Genomic DNA, 26,142 nt, shown 5'->3' on the forward strand with positions numbered 1-26,142 from the left:
AGAGGCACTTCTCTTTGCAAAGTCACTGCCACTGGTTCCTGCATGCAGCTCGCGGCTGACCTGGAAGCCTTCCTACTGATGTGACAGAAGGCTTCTGGCTCAGCTGCGAGCCTCGTGCTAGAACCAGTGTCTGTGACTTCATGAGGAGAAGTGCCAGTGGGAGGAGAGAGACAGTCAAAGGAGGTAAACACCCGCGGGAGGCATTAATTTGGGATGCAGAACAGAGGGAAAGACGATGAGGAGTGTGTTGGGCAGGGAAGGGAAGAGGAGGGTCACTTTTGGACAGGAAGGGAGGAAGAAGGAGTGCGTTAACATAGGAAGGGAGAGGTAGGACCCCAGTACATAAGTGCAAGTTTGACGTAAGTCGGGCGTTCTTAAACCGGGGACTGCCTGTGACTGTGTCCCAAATGAGAAGGCAGAAGAACTATTTTCCATTCAGTTAAGTTGTGCTGTAATGCTATCCCCACTAATATATCAATCAGTTTAACTTCATACTTGCTCAAAATAGTGGACAAAGCCACAAAACACAAAATTACAATTTAAAAATTTGAGCGGAGCCTGAAAGTAAAAGATAGTCTCAGCTCTACCTCAGGCTAATTCTCAATACTGCTGCACATTAAAACATGCATGTAAGGCATGGTCCCTGCTTGAAAGAGCTTACAATCTAAGGCCCTCTTTTACTAAGCAGTGGTAGAGGTTTCTATCGTGACCCAGGACACTAAATGCTCTGACATTCATAGGAATTTTGTAAACATCAGCGCATTTAGCGCTAGATTCTCAAAACTTTGTGGTAAAAACAAATGGGCTGATGTCACAGCCATTATTGTAGTGATTTCAAAAAGGTGGGTCATTTTCCAAAAAAACCGTACATGCAAATAAGGTTGGCAGAGAGTAGCGAAGGTTCATTAAATTTACATGACTTGAGTCGCTGGTGATAGTGATCGACACATGCGCAGAATACACCATGAAAGAGGTGTAAATGTGTGCCTGTGCAATGTGTCAATCATAGGCATGCCAGAGATACTGGATGAAGGGAAAGGAAGGGAGGGGAGATGCAATATCAACTTTCAACAAGCGCGAATAAGTTTGGAATACTATCACTGATCAAAACCTGTGAAACCTTCCAATAGCTGGTATCGGCAATGATTTTTCTCTAGCACTTCCCCTGAAGAAGCCTGTTAGTGTGAAACGGTTTTGGCCTCCGTCGGATCTGAAAGATAAATGCTTATTTGTAATTCAGCATGCCATATCCAGCTTTATTAATAGATTGATTTTGCATGGTTTGCATGGTCTGCATGGTTTGCATGGTCTGTTTCTCTATTGAGTATGAGAGAAAATGAATTTTTAAGTGTTGTTTATTCAAGAAATTATAAATTAAAAAATTATAAATTAATATAAACAAGTAAAAAAATTAAAAAAAAAAAAAATCAATTAAAACGGAGGTTTTGACCAGTGATAGTACCCAAAACCCCAAACTGGTGTCTTTCTATTGATTGGACTCCTGGGGTTCTTTGAGGTCTTTGGATGTTTGTGTGCATCATATGCTATTTTTAGTGTTCCACATTATATAATTGCCTTGAAATTTTATCATGAACCACAGTCAGAAACACATAAGACACAGCTGTAATACACATGCTCAAGAAGCATGCTTTTGTCCACCCCCCCCCCCCAAAAAAAAAAGACTATAATTTATGTGAATCATGTAGTTTTTTGTTTGTTTTTTTCCTGAGTCATGGTCAAACACACACCAGAGATGCACTTTTCACAGTATCAGCACCTCCGGACCAGTCACTGATTTTTGGTCACCAAAAGCCAACACCACACTTGGAGTATCACTCGGAGATGTTGAAGAATCCACCAGAGTGCTCGTTTAAATATTGATGAACCCATTTCCATGGCAGAATCAGAGACTGCTAGGAAGCTTGAAAAAGACCACGGTAAGCCGTTTTCGATAATCCACCACTAAAATGCATGCATGCTAAACTGGCTGGAACCGGTTTAGCAACCGCCTTAAAGGCAACCTTGAGAATCTGACCCTTAGTGCTCAGGCTGCGGTAGAAACTTCAACCACAACTTAGTAAAATGAGGGGGGGGGAAGTAAGTTATGACAGACACACAGGACATAGGGTGGATAATAGAAGCTGTTGTGGATGAATCATCATTAGCAATATTTTTATTTGTGCTTTGTTTCAGGAAGATTTGGGTCAAACTATAAAACACCAATTTCATATAGCAAAAATAATAATGTGACTATTACATTTTGCAGGAAAGAATCCTTTCTAAGTATTAATACATTAGTAGGTGACAATGTTATTCTTCAAGCTTTAAAACATAAATACGAGCAATGTTCTATAAAAGGCAATGCCTAGTTCCTGCTTGCTATATTTTCAGAAACATACAATATAGATTCCCATTCAGCTCCTAACTCTCCTCCTTGGGTTCTGCCTCTATGTCATGTCTCTCTGTCCAAGTTAGATTGTAAGCTCTTCTGAGCAGGGACTGTCTATTCAATGTCAAAATGTAAAGCACTGCATATGCTCTTCAGCACTATAGAAGTGTTAAACAGTAGTAGTAGTAGGGTTTGAGGATTAGGGTTACTTCAGGATTATTTCCACAATAACCCCTCTTTTACAAAGGCACGCTAAGGGGCTCATAATAAGAAAAATAAATAAAACGTCTAAAAAGTGGCCTAAATGGGTACTTGGACGATCAAAAAGCCTGATCATCCAAGTACCCATAATCAAAGCTGGTTTTAGACGTATCTAAAACCAGTTTAGGCCTTTCCCCTGCCTCTAAACGCACTGAGAGAAAAGACACATTTTTAGAGAAGGGGAAAAGGCAGGCGGTGGGCCGACCTAGACCTAGGCGTACAACAGGTATAACCAAAACATTTGACAGGTTGCCTAGTCGGCACTTATACCTTTTGACTTAGACCAAGTCAAAACAGGTATAAATGCCAAAAAAGGGGCCGTTGAGCTGATCGCTGCAGCTCAGCGGACCTAGCAGCCTGCCTATCACTGCAGAAGAGATGGATCATCTCTCCTGCTGTGATGATTATCGCCTACACCCCTCCGAACCGCGGCATCTCCCCTGCCGGCAATGCTCACCCCGAAATGCCGCGGTTCGGAGGGGTGTAGATGATCATCATCGCGGCAGGAGAGATGAATCCCGATCGGCCCTTCTGCCGACCCACAACTCACCCGCCAACCCCACGATCCCCCAATCCCCACCGCCTTTCCACGTACCTTAAAAAAAGTTGGTCGGACGGACGGGTGCCAAGCCCATCCGTCCGACAGGCCAGCCATCACGGGAATGGCTGGCCTTGGGCCCGGTTGGGTCCATGTGCCTATGGCCCCACCCACAGGAGGGGCCTAAGACAACTGGGCCGATTCCGGTTGGCCCAGGCACCTCAAGCCCAACCTGTGGTGGGGTTTCAGCCGCCTGGGCCAATCAGGCCCTAAAGCCAGCCATTCCCGTGATGGCTGGTCTGTCGGACAGACAGGCTTGGCACCCGTCCATCCGACCAACTTTTTTTAAGGTGGGGAAGGGGGTGGGGGTGGGGGGAACGGGGTCACGGAGTCAGCGGGGAGGGTCACGGGTCAGCGGGGAGGGCCGATCCGGGGTTCGGGGGGGCGGTCATGGGGTGGTTTCGTCGAAGGCAGTTGGGCCTGGGATCCCTCCTGCCCGTATTTTAGTGGGGGGTAGGGGTTAGAGGGTGTCGCAGGCCAGGAGGGCTTGGGCTCCTTCCTGGCCGGATTGTGTGGGGGGAGGGGGAAGGAAGATAGCACGGCAAGAGGGCTTGGGTTCCCTCTAGCCCCGATGTTGTCGGGGAAGGTCGCGGCTGGCGGGGCAAGAGGGTTTGGGCCACCTCTTGCCCCGATGTTGTCGAGGGGGGTGGATTCTGTAACCGGTATTGTTTTTGACAGACACCGGATACAGAATCCAGATTTTAGATGAAGGACTCCTTCGCCTAAAAGCCCTTGTTTTGGATGTTTTAGGGCTTAGGCTTTTTTTTAGGTTGATTATATGGTATAAGTTTAGACGTAGTAGTGGTGGTCTGGGCGTTTAAACAGCTGAACGTAGAGGCAGGCCATTATCAAAAAAAACTCCTTTTGGATTTTTTTTGATAATGGACATTTTCCCTGCTTCTACTTTCAACGTTTAAGGCCTTAGGCCAAAAGGGGACTTAGACGTTTTTTTTTATTAGGCCCCTCTAAGCGTTTTAACACACGCTAACTGATTTAGCAAACGCTAACGTGCCCATTATAGTCTATGGATGCGTTAACGTTTAGCACATGCTAATATTTAGCACACGCTAAATTGGTTAGAGCACCCGTAAATCTACTGGTTTTATTTCATGCAGGCTATTTTCTTGTACTAATCTGTGATTTGAAGAACCCATGCTTGTATTTTTATCTAAAAAGAAATTCTCTTACATTTCACTAAAGGCTTTTTCTTATATATATATATGGCAGAATTCAACCTAGATTTGCTGAACATCACAGCTCCTAGTCAATATTAAAATAACTTTCTCATAAGAAACCTAAAACTAGTCTAAAATACATTTGGAGCATTGAGATAAAGCAGCAGATTTCTGCACCTCAAAGGCCACAGATTTGGACTTGGAGGATGAGATGTACGGCGTCAGCATCTTTGAGACAAACTTGGTTTTATCTGTTATATAGAAGTTTTTGGACCCCTGTTCGTTTGCAAAAGTCTAATAGATGCTGGCATTGTCATCTTGATATAGGGACACTGGGTCATCTATTGTTCTATTGTCCCTTGATACTTAAATTTTGGAGGTCTATTTGGGATCAAATTAATATGATATTGGAAGTCTCACTGTCATTGTCATATGACGTAGTGTTGTTTGGAACACTATTAATGCCCAAAAGTCCAATCAATGCAAATAAGAATAGATTACTTCTTATCATGACAGGAGTTCCTAAGCAGCTAATCACGAAAAACTGGAAAAATTGGGATAGAATAAATTCTAACTTTTGGTGGGAAACCTTATGCCAATTTTATAAGTTTGAAAGTATGAACTCGTTACAATTGGGATACTATAATAAATCCAAAGAGATTTGGGATCCATTAACAAAATTTTGTACGAATTGATCATTAATTTGATTTCTGAATGAGTGTTATGCACATCCAGGAAGGGGGGGGGGAAGTAGGGGAGGAGGATATATACTTACCTTATTATTTGATTGTAATGAGTGCTGTTTTTTGTACCAATTGTTGGTAAATCTGTTGCACTTTGTGTTTTAAAATGAATAAAGAATTGGAAAGAAAATAAAAATAACTTTCTCAGAACTGAAGTATGCATGTGTTGAGTTCAACTTGGAAAAGCCTCAATAAAATTAAGTGAAAAAAAAAGATTGTTTTCAGGATTGAAGAGCAATTTATAATTACAATGTAATATGACAGACTAAAAGCATTATGAGAAGCCCCAATATTAAAAAATGCACACATTTTTCTATAATACATATATACTCGTACTCGTATACGTATAATTCTTATATACTCCTTACTGTTGCATCACATTGAGCACAATGAAAAGTAACCTAATCTGGTGAATGAGGAAGAAATCATAACATTAAATAAAAGCTGTGCCAATATACTATATCAGCATGCAAATTGCATCATAACATGATATAACAGTTTTGGTTTCTAATATTTCAGTGTCAGTAGGCACAATTAAAGTGTTCTGTGTGCCCTATCAAATGTTAACCTTTGCTAAAGCAGTTCCTTCTAAAGCTTTTTTCATAGAAGCTAAACATTTATTGTAAGAAAATAAACCACCTTTGCTAAATGTGTGTGACCAAAACCTATAACTATCCATTAGGTTTACAAATAAACCATTAAATAAAAGAAACCTCGTCACTTGCCCACTGTTTTCCTCCCCCTTCCATTCTTGAGGCTGCTTGTAATCACAGCTTTTACCTCTGCTTCTTGGAACACAAGTTCAAGCCAGGCAACTGATGTTAATATCTGCTCTGCTGAAAGTCTGTGGGCTGAAGCACAAAGATACAGCAACAATATAATGGAAATTACATATGGATCAGCCACGGGCTGCTGAAATATTTAACGAACTGTGCTTAGGATTACATTACTGAATTCTAAGGGGCACATCGTTAGACATCACTTGCATAAAGTTTCAAGTTTTCAAGATTCAAGTTTTATTAAAATTTTGATGTATCGCAATATCATTAATTCAAAGCGATTTACAATTAAAACAGGGTCTTAATTATTAACTAAAACCAACACCGACGGACATGACATACCAATACATAAGGGAAGCAGGGAGAACTACAATAAGTATAGTAAAGTATACCTTCAAGGAAAATACAAACTTTAAAAGTATTGATAAAAGTATAATAGAAAATTAAGAACTTTAAAAAAAAAAAATTTACATTTCTCCGAACCTAAAACAGAGGACTCGTGAGTTTAAACAACGAATGGAATCAATAGAGACTCCGATAATTAGGTCACGAATACTTAGTCAAAAAGAAGGATTAATTTTCTTTCACAACTGAAATTTGAAAATGGTAAGATGATCTTGGTAAGCAATCATACATAGCTTTGACTTTTTTTTTTTTTTCATGAAGTCCTTTGTCCTACGCGCTAATAAAGATTCCTAATAATGAAGACAGATTTGTCTGTTTATCAGTTCCTATGCAGCAGGGGCAACATGAAAAATGTCTTCATTCGTCAGACACTGCAGAATTAACCTTACAACAATAAAAATGGACCTTGATGAAGTTATAGAAACGCAACACATCCTGCAGCTTTATCCATTTTACATTTTTTCTGCTCCACTGAATTTTGTTCATTTGGGTGGGGAGGGGGGAAGGAAAGCAAACAACAACCTCTAGTGAATTAGAAACCTGTGTTTTCTTTACTTGTGTGTATATAAAGGAAAATCCTAATACATAGGATTATTAGGGGTCCTCTTACTAAGGTGGGCTGATTGATTTAGCACACATTAATGAATTAGCATTAAGGCCCACGGTCTATAAACGGTGTCTTAACTTAGGTGTCGGTAGGCGCCCTATCGGCACCTGATCAGATCGCATCTGCGCATGCACAAACGCACTCCAGACTAAGCCCGAAGAAAGGTTTGTGTGAGGCTCGGGTTTGGAGGCAGAATGGGGCAGGGCCTGGGGCAGAATGGGGCGGGGCCACCCATCCTCTTTTTCCAGATGCAAAATTTGGTAACAGTATCACGATTGGCAGTTTACCAGGGCAATGTTTTCTAGGCAACTGCGAGCTTGTACTGTGGTATGCTAGCTGCACTGCCTAGATCATGTATCCTGGAGCTACTGCAAGTGGCTTAGAGCTATGCTGGACTCGCTGCCATAAGAATCTAAGAGTTGCCCTACTGGGTCAGACCAAGTGCCCATCTAGTCCAGTACCCTGTTTCCAAGTACCCGGCTGAGTCCCCAAAAGTAGCAAGATTCCATGCTACTTAACCTCAGGGATAAGCAGTGGCTTTTCCCAAATCTACTTTATTAACAGTTTTTAGACTTTTCCTTTAATAATTTGTCCAAACCATTTTAAAATCAGCTGCTTTTATCACTTGCTCTGGCAAAGAGTTCCACTGAGGGCCAAATTTAGCAATGCACTTAGTGTGATTCTAGAACAGGCTCCCGCCATATAAAGAATTGTTCTTAGTGGCTTAACATTTAGGTTCACCTATTTAGGCCAAGGAAAACCAGGCCTAAATGCCTGTGCCTCTAAATTGTGCACTGTCCCTCCTCTAACCATGCCCATTTTTGAGATTCACACACTAGAAGTGATACTTTATAGAATGTGCCTACCAAGTGGTTCATGTTACTCCTAATTAATGACAATTAGCATCAATTATTAGGTGCTGATTGCCAACTATCAGCACCAACTGACATGTTGATTAAGTTGCATGTGCCAATCTGTTGTGTGCACTGATTTGTATGCGCAACTTAGGACACCAAATTTAGAATTTGGGCCTGAGTGAACTATGTATGATTATCTTTTAATTTGTGTGTTGTTTTATTAATTGGCTCTTTCCTATTTTTAGTGATGCTCTTTTCTCTTACATTGTATTATTGATACAATGTACCGAAAAGTAATGCAAAAGTGGGCATAACTTTTTTATTTAACTGGCATAGGTTGTTGAAATTGTACATGTATGTAGAGTAACTCATCCTCTATACAGGTGTTTCAGAATCTTTTTCTTCTTTGCATTCCAAGCAGAAGCAACGTATCATCACTGAGTTCTTAACGAAGGAGGTGTGCAGGCTGTCCGACATTCACAGAAGGCTACAGAATGTTTACGGAGATGGCACTATTGACAAGAGCAATGTGCACAGATGGATGAAGAAGTTTAGAGAAGGGAAAAATCAGCATTGAGGACAAACCACACAGTAGGAGACCATGAATTGTGACCACTGACACAAATCATCAGTGAATGGATGAACTGATTCATGTGGACAGACGAGTGACAATCCTTGAGCTTGCTGCACAACTGGACCCTTGTCACAATGCCATACACAAAATGGTAGAAGACCTAGGGTATCAGAAAGTGTGTGCTAAGTGGGTACCTCAGCAGTTGACACCCGATTTGAAGGAGAGAAGAGTGGAAGTCTGCTTTGATTTGCTAGAAGCGCTTGAAGCCAACAAAGATATGTTTCTTCCCTGATCTAGTGACAGGGGATTAAACGTGGGTGTAGAAGAATCAGTCCATGGAATGGCATCCTACCTCTTCTCCAAGGCCTAAGAAGTTTAAGAGATAGCAATCAGAACAGAAAGTCATTGTGACTGATTTTTTGGGATGACAAGGGCGTTATCCGCCTTGATTTTCTGGAACATGGCCAGACCATGACCAGCGAGTGGTACATTTAGACCCTCAAGCTTAGAGAAGCCATTAGGAGGAAGAGACTAAACATGAATCTGGAAACAATCCACATTCACCATGAAAATGCACGGCTATTCACATCTTTACCAACAAATCAAGTTATTGGCAAATTGGTCTGGTCAGTGGTCCCCATCCACCATACAGCCCGGATCTGGCACCCTCTGACTTCCACCTGTTCAGTCCAATGAAGGGCAGTGTTCAAGGAAAACAATTTGATGACACAAAAGAAGTGAAAGTGCACACCTGAATTTTTTCAAAGAGGATTCAAGAGTTGGGTTCAACAATGGTGCAAATGTGTCAGTTGTGATAAAGACTACTTATGCTGTATGTTAAGTAGTACCTTTGTATAGAGGTAGAGTTACTCAACAAACAATTGTAATTTGAATGACCTATATCAGTTAATAAAAAAGTTATGCCAGTTTTTGCAATGCTTTCAGTTCTGTACAGCCCTCGCAAGTATACCTCCTTGCAATGCATATTAGAAACAACAATATACCAAAGCTAATAAATCATTAACCTTAGTCTTATCTCCCCCAGCCATCTCTTCATGCTGAAGAGCCCTAACTTCTTTAGCTTTTCCTTAGAGACCTTCCATCCTTTTAATCATTTGTGTTGCCCTTTTCTGTATTCTTACCAGTTTCACTATATATGTTTTGAGATACAGTAACCAGAAATGGCTTGGCTGTCCTTTTGATTTTTTTTTTTTTTTTTTTTATTAGTATTAGTACACCTAATTTACCTGCCTAACTTCTAGCTAGTAGAGAATGCTGTTGTCTCACAATGCAATATCTCTGGAATTAGCTCTTGCCAACTTGTAATAAAAATGGGTCCATGTCCACTCGTAACTCAACTATCGACCTATTTCACATGATCCACAAACTAGCTCATGAGTGGAGGAGTGGCCTAATAGTTAGTGCAGTTGCTGAAGAGCCTGGGGAACTGGGTTTGACTCCCACTGCAGCCCCATTGTGACTCTGTGCAAGTCACTTAACCCTCCATTGCCCTGGGTATAAAATGTATACTTATGTATGCATTAATATATAAACTTCTTTGACTGTAACACAGAAAGGTGGTATATCAAGTCCCCCTTCCCTTTCCCTAGCTATAAATGCTAATCACTTTGATTTTGAGCTGGAGTTGAACCATTGACATACAAGTGAAAGATTATAAGCCTGTGAGCTAACCACTTTTGTTGTTTTTAATGACTTCTTTATCAATTTGGATTTTTAAAAGATTTCCCAGTGATATTTTTCTTTCTATGAGTTCTTTGCTTTCAGGAGGGGTTCCCTCCCCCCCCCCCCCAGCTCTGCCCACATAGGAACCATACTGTGAAGGTGTCTGTCTACCATGCACTGGAACTCTATTGCCATAAAATTGTGATTCTAAAGCACGCAGTATTATGCTCAGAAAGTACACAAGGAGAGGCAAAGTATTATCAAATGTTAATATGCTATAAAGAATGATCATGGCATCTGAAGATTCTCTTCACAATAAATTGCAATAACTCAGCTATACAGCCCATTACCAAAACAGAATGAAATAATAAAAAAGAGGTCTTACCCTTTATGTTAATCTGTTCTACTACAAATTGAAGTATAATTCTTTTTCAGTATTTCAAGTATATTTCCAGTGATTTGATGAATAACCATGAATACATAAATATCCTTTTCCTGCAATCCAACATGTTCCATAATCTTTACCTTCCTAGTTATTGTATACTAAACATTTTCTTTCAACATAGGCCCATATGTACTTTTCTGGCCATTTCTAAACCTTATACATAAGTAAAGTGCTTGTTGCAATGTGCAGGCATATGTGGCTTTTTACACCACTTGTCAATTGGATTACCTGCTAGGATTTTGTGTGAAAGCTTAAGATGATATTGAAAATGCATATCGTTCCATTGTAGCAAGGAAAATCAGCTTTAGAATTACAGAGACCTTGTATCAGCATTATGTATAGACCTTTAGCTTTTTATCCTGGCTGTTTGTTGCCATGGCAACAGAATTAACCATTTCCTTAAGATCACAGAATGAAGAGCATGTCTATTCATTTTTGTACTCTCATTTTTTCCCCCTAAATACAGGTCTGAACAGATTTGACTAGTTGCCTTGCCTTTTAGTATACATATTTTTTCAACTTTTCCCTTAAAGGTTCCTACATAGCAAGGCTACGGGCTTTCCTCAAATGGGTTATTTTTCCCCCATTCTGTGCCTAGGAAGATAATCTTTATTGAATAAGACCCTATGTTTTACAAATTGAATTAACATGTCTCTGGTTGGTTACTGTTAAACATCCCTCGAGTAAGGAAAGAGACTTCAGAATCCCAAAGTCCTCAGGAAACAGCAAAATCATTTTCCCTTGTAAAAGAAACAATTGGATAGAAATTGAAAATCTGTCTTTTGTTGGCTTCGTCAGCCTCTGTGCTATTACTGATGGCCTCAGAGTGCTGTGCCTCACCTTGTACAATACTGGGCAGTTTTACACAGAGGCTTTCTTCTGATTCAATTACTTGCTTATTTAGTCATACTATATGCACTGTACCCCGTGATATTCTAAACAATCTTCCTTATTTCTAGAATATTTAATATTAGAAGCACATAAGCCATTTATGTTTGCAGGGTTTGCATAAAAAGTAGGATAATGAATGAAAATACCAAAGAGAGAGAGAAGAAAAAAAATCCGATGCCTTGGTACCAAAGATAAAGTACAGTGTTAGAGCAGTGATGATTGAAATGACGTAAAAATAGAAATGAAGCAGTCCTAGAGAACAGAAGCTTTAACACTGAAATAGAAATAAGAATTTCTTCTCAAACCCAACTTTTTAACATTTAACCGGAGAACTACATCTAAAAGGAATAGGAAGATAAAGTACTGTATATATTCAAATATAAGTCAATCTGAATATAAGTCGAGACCCACATTTTTCTCCCTCAAAAGGAGGATAAATGGTTGACTCAAATATAAGATGGAGGCTTAATATTCAAGTTCCATGCTCTGCCAAGATCTGCACCCTTCCCAAATGCCTTCCCATTGCCAGGCTCTGTACTCAGCCCCTCCCTGCCGGATTCTGCACCCATCCCCCTTCCCTCCCTGCCCTGCAAGGCCCTGAACCCAGCCCCCTTCCCTCCCTGCCCTCCCAGGCTATACAGCCAGCCCCCCCTCCCCCTCATGCCCTGCTAGGCTCTGCACCATTTGTTACCAGGTATTTCAGTCTCATGTTCGGGATTCAGATGGGAGGGACAGATGAAAGGGTCAGCGAGGGAGGGGGTAGTCGGCAGCTACAGGGGGAATGGGGGGATAGAAAGATGCTTCATGAGGGGATGGGAGGAAGGGAGGGATAGAAGCTACAAGGGTTCTGCTGCACAAGGGATGGAAGGGAGGGATATACAGTTACTACACAAGGGGATGGGTGAGAGGGGAGGAAAGCTTCTGCAAATGTGGGTGAGAGAAAGGAAAAAGGAAGAATTGGGGTGGAGGAGAGGAAGGGAGAGAGGATCATTGTATATGAAAAAAATAAGATCTACCCCGAAAATAAGGCCTAGTGCTTTTTTGGGGGCCAAAATAAATCTAAGACATTGTCTTATTTTCAGGGAAACATGGTAGGTGATTGTGTATAATTAGTTTGTATAACGTAATCTAGTTTGTGATCTGCATCTGAAAACTGTGTCCTTGGGAAGTCAGATAATTGTCAGAAGTCAACTGATAAACTGCCACATGGACTGGTTGTTCTTTGACTGCTCAATTTTCATCACTATGATGAAGAAAAGCCTTTACCAGAGAGCTATAAGTTGACGTGCGAGTCAGTGATGGCAGTATGGGATCGAGTCAATGGGAATTAGGACTCCATACAATGATGTTGAACTTCTGTATACTCTCATCACATATCTGAATAAAACTGTTGCAAACAAGGCACTCACAGCCATTTCCAGATATCTATGGTTTCTCTCCTAGCACCTAGCAGCACTTGCCTTTTTTGATGACAGAATCACACCAGAAATAAACCTACGAATGGTGCAAAACTTACAGCATTCACCGTTGCCAAACGTTCCACAACTTCTCATGCATGCAGATGAAATGGAACCTGTGACCTTTGAAAGTCTTGTAACACAGAAAATACAGTCATTTTTTGACATCTTGAGTGAAGGAGAAATAACAAAAGCGAAAATATTCCTGAAGAAACATCCCACAGAGTGGACTGATGATTCAGTTTTCAAGGAACTTTGGAATTGGGCATCCAAACTGACCGTTGCTAATGATGAAGTGGATTGAGAGATAAGCCTCATTGAAAAATACGATACTTTGACAAAAGATGAAGAACAGAAGCAATTTGTTTTTTGGCTAGTGGCCAGTTACCAAAAGAAATTTCCTTCTGCATCATAGGCGGCTCTTATGTCATAGACTGTTGATTATTTGTTGAGTGTACAAGAATTACAATATGCCGTTACACTTAGCAGTGGTTTTTAAAAAAACAACCAGCACAATGGGGCAAGCCCTAAACTTTGTTTAGCAAAATTTTGTGTGTTTTTCATTTTTATATAAAGGAATAAAATTAGCCTTGTGGATAAATGAAATGTGTTAATTTCTTTTGGACCACCCTAATGCTCAGGCCTTTCCATCTCAAACACAATGCTGATTTTGCATCATTAAATTATGCCACAGGAAAAGCAGTACCTGTCTGTGCTATTACCTCTTGCATTTAAAGAAGCATTTCAGTAGGTATTGCTTTGCTTCAGCTTATTACACAATATTTGGAATTGTTTTACACACTTCAAAAATATGGCAATTTGATCATGTGGCACATTATCTAATATAAGAAATATTTTCCCATTCCTGACATTTATGTTATCTCCAGTAACAGTGTCATCAATGATATAGCAGAAACTGCTCAAGCGTAAAAATGTAGACATCTGTTTTTAGCTTAACATGGCAATCCAGATTTATTTAAGAGTTGTGAACCCAAATGAATTATATAGCCTTTCAGGATGGTAATTTTCAAAGCCTTTCCCATGGGTCAGTGAGCGTTTATAAAAATCATCCACCTTCTAAAAAAGTAAGTTTGTTGTGCCATGTCAAATCAACTTTTATTCACTGAAGGGGGAGATGTTCCTAGGGGTTGGGATACAACTTTGGAAATAAGTGCATGCATTTGAATTTTCAAAAGCATGTGTTCATTTTGTGTCAGAAGACATTTCCACAGTCTTAGGGCTGTGTTTTGTATTGTTTGAAGTTGTTTTATCGTGGTTGCTGGGCAGGGGAGATATAGTATGTTACAGTAGTCTATTAGGCCTAGGATTAGTGATTGAACCACTAGTTGGAATTGTTTTCTGTCAAAGAATTTTCAGACTTGTCTTAGGTTTCTCATGGTTGTGAATGAATATTATAAACTCCTGTCCGATCTGTTACTGAGGCCCTTGCAGAGGTATTTTCATTCTTTGTCTTGTACTGGTCATGCCCCTGAGCACAATCTGGCCCATATCACTTTGCTTCCCAAACTGGGGAAGGATCATTCACAGGTGGTATCTTATAGACCCATAGGGATGTTTTTATATGTTGTAGTAAAAAATGGTCTTAGCTTGCCCTTACATGGGTCTTTCCCATCTGCTAAGGCCATTTTTACCACAGACACAAAAATGGTCGTGTACCAATGTTGCTATTAACACAAGCCATTTTTAAAAAATTACCGTAGCAGCACTTATTTGTAGGTAGTAAGGGTTTCTACATATCCATGCAATACAGGCACAGAAGCAAAACATGTTCTAGATGGTACAGCAAAATAAAGCAAAGTCCAGTAGAGATGAAAAAAAGGACTTTGTTTTGCTTATCCATGCAATTGCCAGTTTGTGTATGGTAACGTATACATGCTAACTACAAAGGAATGCTCACTCTCAGCACATGGCATACCTCTTCAAAAAATACAAAAAAGTATTTAGCGTGTGGTTAGCATTGAAACAGAGAAAAATGAAGGCAGATAAAGACCATATAGCTATCTGGTCTACTCAACCATGCCATCCACCATCCCCTCCTCTCCCTTAGAGATCTAATATACTTGTCCCAAGTAGAGAATGACACGGTGATAAAATTCATCACCGTTCCCATCCCCACGGGAAACCATCTTCATGTCATTCTTTAAGGAGAGAGGGAAGAATCAGAGTATAATTGGGCACAACCACTGACCTGCAAGCTTTGCTTTGAAGAATGCTGGTGTAGAAGGACTGAGGTTGAAATAGACACTAGAAATAGACATGGGATTATTTCCCGTGATTATCTACGGGGACGGGAACGGTGATGAATTTTGTCACCGTGTCATTCTCTAGTCCCAAGCTCTCTTGAAACCAGATACACTCTTTGTCTCCACCACCTCCCCGGGAGGCCATTCCAAGCATTTACTGTGAAAAAGTGTTTTCTGAAGTTACTTTTGAATCTATCTCCTTCCGTCTTCATTCTATGCCTTTCATTCCAGAGCTTCCTCTCAATTGAAAGAGACTTGCCTCATGCGCATTTATGCCACGTAAGTATTTAAACATCTCTATCATATCACCTTTCTCCTGCCTTTCCTCCAAAGTATACAAATTAAGATCTTTAAGTCTGTCTCCATATGCCTTATGATGAAGAACCTCAGTCATTTTAGTAGCCTTCCTCTGGACCAACTCCATCCTGTTTATATCTTCTAAATGATTTCTCACCAGAGTCTTATATAAGGGCATAAATACCTCCTTTTTCCTACTGGCCATACCTCTCCCTATGCACCCTAGCATCCTTCTAGCTTTTGCCATCACCTTTTCAACTTGTTTGCCACCTTAAGATCATCACATTATCACACCCAAATCCTGCTCCTTTATCGTGCACAAAAGTTCTTCACTCCCTAAACTGTACTATTCCCTCTGATTTTTGCAGCTCATATGCATAACCTTGTATTTCTTAGCATTACATCTTAGCTGCCAAATTTTGGAATATTCCTCAAGCTTCGCTAGGTGTTTCTTCATGTTTTCCACACCATTAGGGGTGTCTACTCTGTTGCAGATTTTGATATCATCTGCAAAGAGGCAAATCTTACCAGACAGCCTTTCAGTAATATCACTTACAAAAATGCTAAAAAGATCAGGCCCAAGAACCAAACCTTGAGGCACACTATTGGTAACATTCCTTTCCTCAGAGTGATCTCCATTCACCACTACCCTCTTTCACCTTCCACTCAACCAGTTCCTGGCCCATTTCATCACTTTGGGATCTGTACTGAGAGCACACCGTTTATTTATTAGACACCTGTGTGAAACACTGTCAAAGGCTTTGCTAAAATCTAGATACACCATATGTAGCGCTCTCCCTCAATCCAATTCTCCAGTCACCCAGTTAAATAAATTGATTAGATTTGTCTGTCAAGGCCAGACTCTAGTGCAGGGGTGTCAAAGTCCCTCCTCGAGAGCTGCAATCCAGTCGGGTTTTCAGGATTTCCCCAATGAATATGCATGAGATCTATTAGCATACAATGAAAGCAGCACATGCAAATAGATCTCATGCATATTCATTGGGGAAATCCTGAAAACCCGACTGGATTGTGGCCCTCAAGGAGGGACTTTGACACCCCTGCTCTAGTGAATCCATGTTGCCTCGAGTCTTGAAATCCACTGGATTTCAGAAACTTCACTGTTCTCTGTTTTAAAAGCATTTCCATTAACTTACCACAGAAATCAGACTTATGAGACTATAGTTCCCTAACTCTTTCTTATTTCCACTTTTGTGGAGAGGGACCACATCTTCCCTTCTCCAGTCCTCCGGTACCACTCAGGTCTCTACAGAAGCATTGAAAAGGTCAGCCAGGGAGTCAAAGTACAGATCAAACAGGAAGCACAAAGAATTACAAGTGGCCTTAAGTTCCAAACAATCAAAAAGAGTCATGGGATAGAAGACAATGTTCTGTAGTAGATTAAGAATTGGTTATAGGATAGAAACAGAAGGTAGGGTTAAAAGGCCATTTTTCTCAGTGGAGGAGGCTAAATAGTGGAATTCTACAGGGATGTGTACTGGGATCGGAGCTATTTAACATATCTATAAATGATCTGGAAATTGGAATGATGAGTGAGGTGATTAAATTTGCAGATGACACGAAAGTGTTCAAAGTTGTTAAAATGCATGCGGACTGTGAAAAATTGCAGGATGACCTTTGGAAATTGGAAAACTAGGCATCCAAATGGCAGATGAAATTTAATGTGGACAAATATACAGTGATGCACATCAAGAAGAATCATCCAAATTATAGTTACTGATGGAGTCAGCACATTAGGGGTTAGCACCCAAGAAAAAGATCAGGATGTCATCGTAGACACTATGCTGAAATCTTATGCCCAGAGTGTGGCTGAAAAAAAAAAGTAAACAGAATGTTAGGAATTATTAGGAAAGGGATGGTAAATAAGACCATTGTAATGCCTCTGTATCACTCCATGGTGTGACTTCACCTTGAAAACTGCACACAGTTCTGGTTGGCATATCTCAAAAAATATATAGCAGAATTTGAAAAGGTTCGAAAAAGAGTGACCAAAATGATAAAGGGGGAAGGAACTCTTTTTTTATGAGATAAGACTAAAAAGGTTAGGGCTCTTCAGCTTTGAAAAGAGACGGCTGAGGGGAGATATGATTGAAGCCTACAAAATCCTGAGTGATGAAGAGTGAGTGAATCAATTTTTCATCCTTTCAAAAAGTACAAAACCAGGAGGCACTCAATGAAATTACATGAAAATACTTTTGAAATATTTTTTCATTCAATGAATAGTTACTGTAAGCTCTAGAACTCGTTGTCAGAAGATGTGGTAACAATGGTTAGTGTAGCTGGGTTTAAGAAAGATTTAGACAATCTCCTGGAGGAAGAGTCTATAGTCTGTTATTGTAGCAGTCCCTAACCTTTTTTGCACCATGGACCAGTTTCATGCAAGACAATTTTTCACGATTCGGGTGTGGGGGGGGGGGGGATTCAAGTGCATAATACATAATTTAATTATCACATATATAATGTAAATGTATAAATGTAATTACTACTTTTTATATTATGTACTTTATTTCTATTATTATTACATTGTAATATACTGTGACAACAATCCTGCTAGCCCTACCAGAAACAGGGAGGAAGATCCTGCAAACCCCATTAAAAGCCCTGTTATCAGGCCTAGGAAACATCCTGAACAGTTTAGAAATCCTGTGCACAACTTTAGAAAAGGACGCTGCCGTGCAAACACTGATCAAGTCAACTACGATTGCAGAAATACAGTTATGACAGCATCACATCATTGATTGGAAGAGAGAGGTGGAAGTCTCTATTTGGGTCTCCTGAAGCAGATATCGAAACGGGGCCATGTTGAGACCCCGGAACATACCAAAGTTAAGTCAAGATTTGCATCTGATTAATGAGTTTTTGTCATCTGACTTTTTATAACTTCAATTGAGTATTAAGATAAAAAAGAAAAAAGACAATAGAAAAAAAGGGATTATACTATTTTGCCTCAGAGATTGAATAAAAGATCTATAATGCTATGACTGGAAGGTGAACTCCTCGAGGGGGGCTGTAGCTCCCCATTAGAGTTTCATATCTCTGAGCATTTAGAAAACCAAACCAATCAATCTGCTGAGACAATTAGTATTTCATATATATATATACAGTATATATACATATACATATATATATATATATATATATATATATATGAAACATAGAAACATAGAAGATGATGGCAGAAAAGGGCTACAGCCCATCAAGTCTGCCCACTCTGCTTACCTACCCCCTGTCTATGCCCTAATGACCCAATTTTCTTATCTTGACCCTCGTAGGGATCCCACATGGGTATCCCATTTATTCTTAAAGTCTGGCAGTAAGTTTCAATAGTTCAGACTACATCCGTCTTTGGTATTTGCTTTCTTCTCAAAATCTATCTACTTTTCCATGTCTTCTCTTCCCATTTATCCATGTGTTTCATTTCCTCCCTCTTTCTTCTCCCCTAGTCCCATCTATCCATAAGAAGCTTTTTTTCTCTCTCTCCTTCCCTCCCTCTGTACCATCTCCTCCCTCTCTCTCTCCCCTCCATTCCTGTTCACCATCTCATCCCTTTTTCTCTGCCTTCCATGGTCTGACATCTCTGTATTCCTCCTTCCCCCTCTCTCCCCCCTCCCATGGTCTGACATCTCTGTATTCCTCCTTCCCCCCCCCCCCCCCATGGCCTTTCTCTTCTCCTTCCCACAGTCTGGCATCTCTTTCCTCTCCTTCCCTTCCCTCTTCCCCCCCCCTCCTACTGTGGTCTTTCATTTCTCTGTCCTTGCCCCTCCCCCAATCTGGAATCTCTCTCTCCTCATTCCCTGGTTTTATATCTCTCTCTTCTCCTTCCTTGGTTTCATATCTATCTCTTCCTTCCTTCCCTCCTTCTCCCCCTCACCATGGTTTGACATCTCTTTTCTTTTCTTTCCTTCCTTTCTCACCTTCCCATGGTCTGGTATCTTTCTCTTCTCCTTCCCACAGTCTGGCATATCTCTCTTCCCTCCTTCCCTTCCATTCTCTGGTCTGGCATCTCTCTCTCCTTCCCTCTCCCTTCCACTTCCAGTAGTCTGACATTTCTTTCTCCCTCCTTCCATCATTCTTCTCTGGAATCTGTCATCTCTCCTCCACCCAGTGTAATATTTATACCTACCTTCCTCCTTTCTGCCCCTGCAGTCCAACATCTCCCCTTCCTTCTTACTTTGTGGCCCCCTCCCAATCCTACATTTCTCCTTCTTTTCCCTACACCAGTCCAACATTTCTTTCTCTCTGCCTCCGGCACACTTCCTCTCCTCTGGTCCTCATTCCCTTCCCCAACCAACATCTCTCCCTCTCCCTCGATGAGTCCAACTTTTCACTTTCTGCCCTCTCCCCCTTCCCGTGAAATTTCTCCTTCCCTCCTTTATGCCCTCCCCATCCAACATCTTTCCTTGTCTCTTCATTAGTCCAACACTTTCTGCCTCCTGCATAGTTTCTCTCTCTCGCTCTCTTTACCCCTTTTCCTCGAGTGTGATATTTCTTCCTCCTTCCCATTCCCTCCAGCCCATTTCTTTCTCTCTGTCTCCAGGTGTTATCTCTCTGCCCCAGCCCTTTTCAACCCTACCCCACAATCTACTTTCATTTGCAGGCCAAAGGACCTCTCCGGCAACAGCCAATCACATATGCTACCTTTCCACCGGCACTGGCGTCACTTCTCTACTGCAGGCACGCCTTGATGAAATGGAAGTTATATCAGAAAGAATAAGCCAGTGCCAGTAGCAGGGCAAGGTATGCGATTGGCTGCCACCAGCAATGTCCCTTGGGCTGCAAATGAAAGTAGGACTGCCCCTGCTCCAGACATTGATCCTGCCAACTTGGGGGGGGAGTACTCCATTCCAATGCCTATGTTGCAAACTAATGTAAATAAAATTAAAAAATGTATTCTTTCTGTGTGGCCTGGTTTGGCACAGCTACAATCCACAGCCCAGTGGTTGGGATCCCTGTGCTATTAAGACAGACTTGGGGGAAGCCACTGATTGCATTGGATCAAAAGCATGGAATATTGCTACTATTTGATTTTCTGCCAGGTACTTGTGACCTAGATTGGCCACTGTTGGAAACAGGAAACTGGGTTAGATCGATCATTGGTCTGACTCAATATTCTTGTGTTCTTGTGTACTCTCAAAGAAGCAAATTCTATATATGGCACCAAAAAAATTGGCACCATCTAGAATGGCACTTAATGTCATTCTATAAACGGTGTGCACATCTAATAGAATCATGCTATGCATAACTTTTAGGTGCACCTATTTAGGCCAAGGAAAACCAGGCCTAAATACCTACACCTAACTTGAGCCCAGATCGGGCATATTCTATAACAATGCACCTAAACTTTTAAGAATGCCCATCTTCCATAAGAATATAAGCAATGCCTCCGCTGGGTCAGACCTGAAGTCCATCGTGCCCAGCAGTCTGCTCACGTGGCGGCCCAACAGGTCCAGGACCTGTGCAGTAATCCTCTATCTATACCCCTCTATCTCCTTTTCCAGTAGGAAATTGTCCAATCCTTTCTTGAACCCCAGTACCGTACTCTGCCCTATTACACCCTCTGGAAGCGCATTCCAGGTGTCCACCACACATTGGGTAAAGAAGAACTTCCTAGCATTCGTTTTTAATCTGTCCCCTTTCAACTTTTCCGAATGCCCTTTGTTCTTTTATTTTTCAAAAGTTTGAAGAATCTGTTCCTCTCTACTCTCTCTATCCCTTCATGATCTTGTAAGTCTCTATCATATCTCCTCTAAGTCTCCTCTTCTCCAGGGAAAAGAGGCCCAGTTTCTCCAATCTCTCAGCGTATGAAAGGTTTTCCATACCTTTTATCAGACATGTCGCTCTCCTCTGAACCCTCTCGAGTAACGCCATATCCTTCTTAAAGTACGGCGACCAATATTGGACGCAGTACTCCAGATGCGGACGCACCATCGCCCGATACAATGGCAGGATAACTTATTTCGTTCTGGTAGTAATATCCTTCTTAATTATACCTAGCATTCTATTAGCTCTCTTAGCGGCTGCTGCGCACTGTGCTGTCAGTTTCATTGTCATGTCTACCATTACCTCCAAGTCTCTTTCTTGGGTACTCTCATTCAATAACATCCCTCCCATCGAATAGTTGTACCTTGGGTTTATGCTTCCCACATGTAATACTTTACATTTCTCAACGTTGAACTTCATCTGCCATCTTGTCGCCCATTCCCCTAGTTTGGGTAAATTCTTCACAGTCCTCTTTAGTCTGAGCTCCACTAAATAGTTTGGTGTCGTCTGCAAATTTTATTATCTCACACTTTGTCCCTGTTTCTAGATCATTTATGAATATATTAAATAACAGTGGCCCGAGCACCGAGCCCTGCGGGACACCACTCGTGACCCTCCTTCAGTCCGAATAGTGGCCCTTTACTCCTACCCTCTGTTTCCTGCCCGCCAACCAGTTCTGATCCATCTATGTACATCTCCGTCCACCCCATGGTTCTTCAGTTTCCGAAGTAGGCATTCATGGGGTAGCTTGTCAAAGGCATTTTGGAAATCTAGATATATGATGTCTATGGAGTCTCCTCTGTCCATCCATTTGTTAATTCCTTCGAAGAAGTGCAATAAGTTCGTTAGACACGATCTCCCCTTGCAGAAACCACGTTGGCTGGTTATCAGAAGTTTGTTTCTTTCAAGATGTTCATCGATGTTTTCTTTTATCAGTGCTTCCGCTATTTTCCCTGTAACAGAGGTCAGACTCACCGGTCTGTAGTTTCGCGGGTCATCTATTGATCCCTTTTTAAAGATGGGCGTAACATTGGCTATCTTCCAATCCTCCAGGATCATGCCTGTTTTCAGGGATAGATTGTAAATTTGCTGCAGTAGTTCCACTATTTCCTCCTTTAGTTCCTTCAGAACCATTGGATGGATTCCATCTGGACCCGGGGATTTGTCAGTTTTTAATTTTTCTATCTGCCTGCGTACGTCTTCAAGGCTCACTTCCATGGATGTTAAATTTTTCTGCTTGATCTCCATTGAAGATTTGCTCAGGTTCCGGTATGTTGGTTGTGTCTTCATTTGTAAATACAGATGAAGAGAACATGTTAAGTCTTTCTGCCACTTCTTTCTCCTCCTTCACCACTCCCTTCCTGTCTCCTTCCTGTCGTCAAGCAGTCCCACATCCTCCCTAGCCGGCTGCTTCCCTTTAACATATCTAAAAAACAGTTTGAAATTTCGTGCTTCCCTGGCTAGCCTCTCTTCATATTCTCTTTTGGCTTTTCGAACCACACAGTGACATTCTTTTTGATACTTCCTGTGCTCTTTCTAGTTCCCTTCAGTTTTGTCCTTTTTCCATTTCCTGAATGAATTTTTCTTATTGCCTATCACTTCCTTCACTATTTTAGTTATCCACTCCGAGTCTTTTGTTCGACTCTTTTTGCACCCCTTTCTGAATCTGGGGATATACAGATTTTATGCCTCGCTCACCGTGTCCCTGAAAATAGACCAGGCATGTTCTACCGTTTGCCATTTTTTGGAAGTGTTCCTAAGTTTCTTCCTTACCATTTCCCTCATTGCTTCGTAGTTTCCTTTCCTGAAGTTAAAAGTTGTCGTTATGGTTCTCTTTCCTTTCGGTATTCCTACTTCAACCTTGAACATGATTATATTATGATCGCTGTTTCCCAATGGTCCCACTACTTCCACTTCCTTTGCAGGTCCTCTTAACCCATTTAGGATTAGATCCAGAGTGACATTTCCTCTCGTTGATTCTTTAACAAGCTGCTCCATGAAGCAATCTTGTGTAACCTCCAGGAATTCTGTCTCCCTAGCGCATCTTGAGCTTCCAAGACTCCAGTCTATCCCGGGGTAGTTGAAGTCTCCCATAATAACCTTGTTAACCGCTTTTGCATTCTTGTTTCATCTCGGCTTCCATTTCTTTATCGATATCTCCGGTTTGCCCGGGTGGACGATAGTATAGGACCATCTTTATTTCAGTCCCTTTCCATCCCGGTATTTTAACCCATAGCGATTCCACCCATGCTCTTTCCCTGACCATGCCCCCTTCTCAGATTCACATAGTAGAACTAGCGCACAGCACTTTACAGAATACATCAACCAAGTTGTGCATGTAACTTTTAATTAGTGCTAATTAGCATCAATGAGGTGTTCATTGTCAATTATTGGCTCCGAGTAGGCTTGATAAGCAATTAAGTTGTGCTTGCAAATCAGCTGTACACACCTAGGCATTTATTGAGATCTTGGAATGATAATGGAGTAGCTGTTCCCCATATTTCGAAGGCTCATCTGGCCTCGACTAGAAATGGCACATTTTTTTATTTGGTTCCAGAAAAGAAGAATCACTCCAAATTTTTTAAAGACATCTAAAGGCACATTTTTTTCAAATGACCTTTTTAAATTGAGTAATTGAATCTGGGACTACAGTCTGCATTCATTTACATGTTTAAATCAATATATATAGTTTGGTAATAATTAATTAATTTTAGCTGTAATATGATATTATGTATTAGAAATGTTAATTTTCTTTTTCTTTCCTATTTTTAATGGAGTTCTTTTCACAAATTTGATTGAGTTGTGCTGTATACCACTTTGATCCTTTTTGGCTGTATAGGCAATATATAAAGATTTTAATAAACATAAACATTTGCGCATACAACATAAGGTGCCATATACAGAATTGGGGGGGAAATTGTACATCAGTGCCAGAAGTGCTCTCCATGCATCCTAGCTTCCTTCTCACTTGGACATACAATAACACTCTGTCCCCTTGACTTACCTAATCTGTCTCTGCCTATTTCATATTATCCTTTGCCTTTGAAACTTCTCTTCCATTTAGTAACCATTTCCTTTTCTAGCTGATACCAAAGTGTGTTTTCCTTTCCATTGTTCCATTGATGTAGTGCAATTGTGTCTTCCAGAGCCATCAGTCTTGATCATCTCCTCGCTACAGAAGGTTGTGTCATGGCAGAAGAGGAGCTGCCAAACAACGAATTCAACCATGCTCGTTTGGAGAATCGAGCCAGTACATTGAAGCAGAAAATAATCTTTTTTATAAGGTTAATTTAGTCTTTTAAACCTCAGCTTTTGTTAGACAGGCCATGTTCCTATTGATCTAAGTGTCAGGTTGGAAAAAGCTTGACATGGGAAAGGCAGAAGGGAACTAGGGGAAGATGACCTTTGTCCCCCGCCAACAAAGTGAAAATAAAAAGTCATAAAAATATTTGTCTTTGCTTGACAATGAAATTACATGGCCCCAGCTAGAAAACCATCTATTGATCACATGCATTCTAATCCTCTGCAATCCTTGATGTCGCTGAGAATTGATAAAGTTACTCATGATGTCCCCCAGGTTATTGCTGGCTGATACAAATCTTTTACATGCTTTCAGAATGGACTCCATGTGATCTGTCGTATCAAATTAATATGAATGCCATAAAGATTTTTTAAAAATTGCTAAGGCTTCTTTTTTTGTTGTTTTTTGCTTTGATGCTTCTCTTGTTTGAATAAACAGCCTCAATCATTCTCCTCCTATAGTTCAATCGCTGGAGTTTAACCACAGATAGTCTACCTCTTTCTAAAACATCAGGAAGACTTTATTTATATGCCTGGTTAACATTTGCCCGCGACTGCCATGCACAACATTTACAATGGCTGATGACATCTCTCAGCAGCTGTGCGGTAATCATTCTTTATTGGTAAAATGTAAATTAGAAGTGCAGCTAAAAGAAATATTTCCTTTTTTATTCTATTGATGGAGCACCATGTGTGCACTGAAGTTAAGGACCCAGAGTGTAAGAAAAAAAGAAATTGAGCTCAGTGGCAAGGTTAAAAATAGGTAGTAATCCATTCTGTATATGTAGAAAAATGCAGCTTATGACGGTGCTTCTCAAACCAGCCTTCGGGGTATACCCAGCCAGTCACATTTTTGGGATATCCATAATGCATATGCATGAGATAACTTTACATGTACTGCCTTTATAGTATGCAAATCTCTCTCAAACACTTTCATTGTGGATATCCTGAAGTCCTGACTGGCTTGGTGTGCCTCCAGGACTGGGATGAGAAGTACTAGAGTTGGTCACCGAGATATTTCCTTCATTTCCTTCATTTGCGAAAAATCCTTTCAGCCTATTTCTTTTTCACCTATGATATCAAATTTGAAAACGAACTTCAACTGTTAAAAAAAATAAACTGTGGCCCAATATTCAATGGCACTTATCTAGGTAGCAGGTGGTGCTCCTGACCAGCGCATTACCCAAATTTTCAGTGATGGCATCCAGATCATACCACTCAGAATCTTAGTGGACTGCCCAGCTGTACTGGGGCAGTCTAGGGACAGAGTGTGGGAGAACTGGGAGTTACCTGGAGGCTGGCGGGATTCATTGTCACAATCTGAATGGATGGCAAAAAAGCTGCCCTGGTGTCCAAATGGGTGTCCAGGTATCAGTACTGAATATCACCATTATTTGGAAAAGTGTGAGTGTCTGTTATTGATTTGGGGATCCTTTTACTAAGCTGAGCTAAGAAATGGGCTTAGCGTGCCCTTAATCAGGCCTTTCAGGTGCATTAAGCCCATTTGTAGCATGGCCTTCAAAATGGTCTTTTTCCAATTGGTTTCAGTAGTGACCATGCACACAGCCATTTAAAAATAATTACTGCAGGAGCACTTACTACCTCCTATTTAGCACAATGGTAATGTGCACATTCTAAC

The 26,142-nt window shown here is 40.9% G+C and overlaps 1 long non-coding RNA gene across 1 annotated transcript; it reads left to right on the forward strand.

Annotated features, from left to right (window-relative positions):
• The first annotated feature begins 292 nt into the window (after positions 1–292).
• Positions 293–24,859, forward strand: LOC117346356. The gene is made up of 3 exons (XR_004536570.1): positions 293–1,937; positions 15,360–15,407; positions 24,350–24,859. It is a non-coding gene; the product is annotated as an uncharacterized LOC117346356 (long non-coding RNA).
• Positions 24,860–26,142: the final 1,283 nt, after the last annotated feature.

Source organism: Geotrypetes seraphini, chromosome 12 (genome assembly GCF_902459505.1).
Source record: "Geotrypetes seraphini chromosome 12, aGeoSer1.1, whole genome shotgun sequence".
Classification (NCBI taxonomy): Eukaryota; Metazoa; Chordata; class Amphibia; order Gymnophiona; family Dermophiidae; genus Geotrypetes; species Geotrypetes seraphini.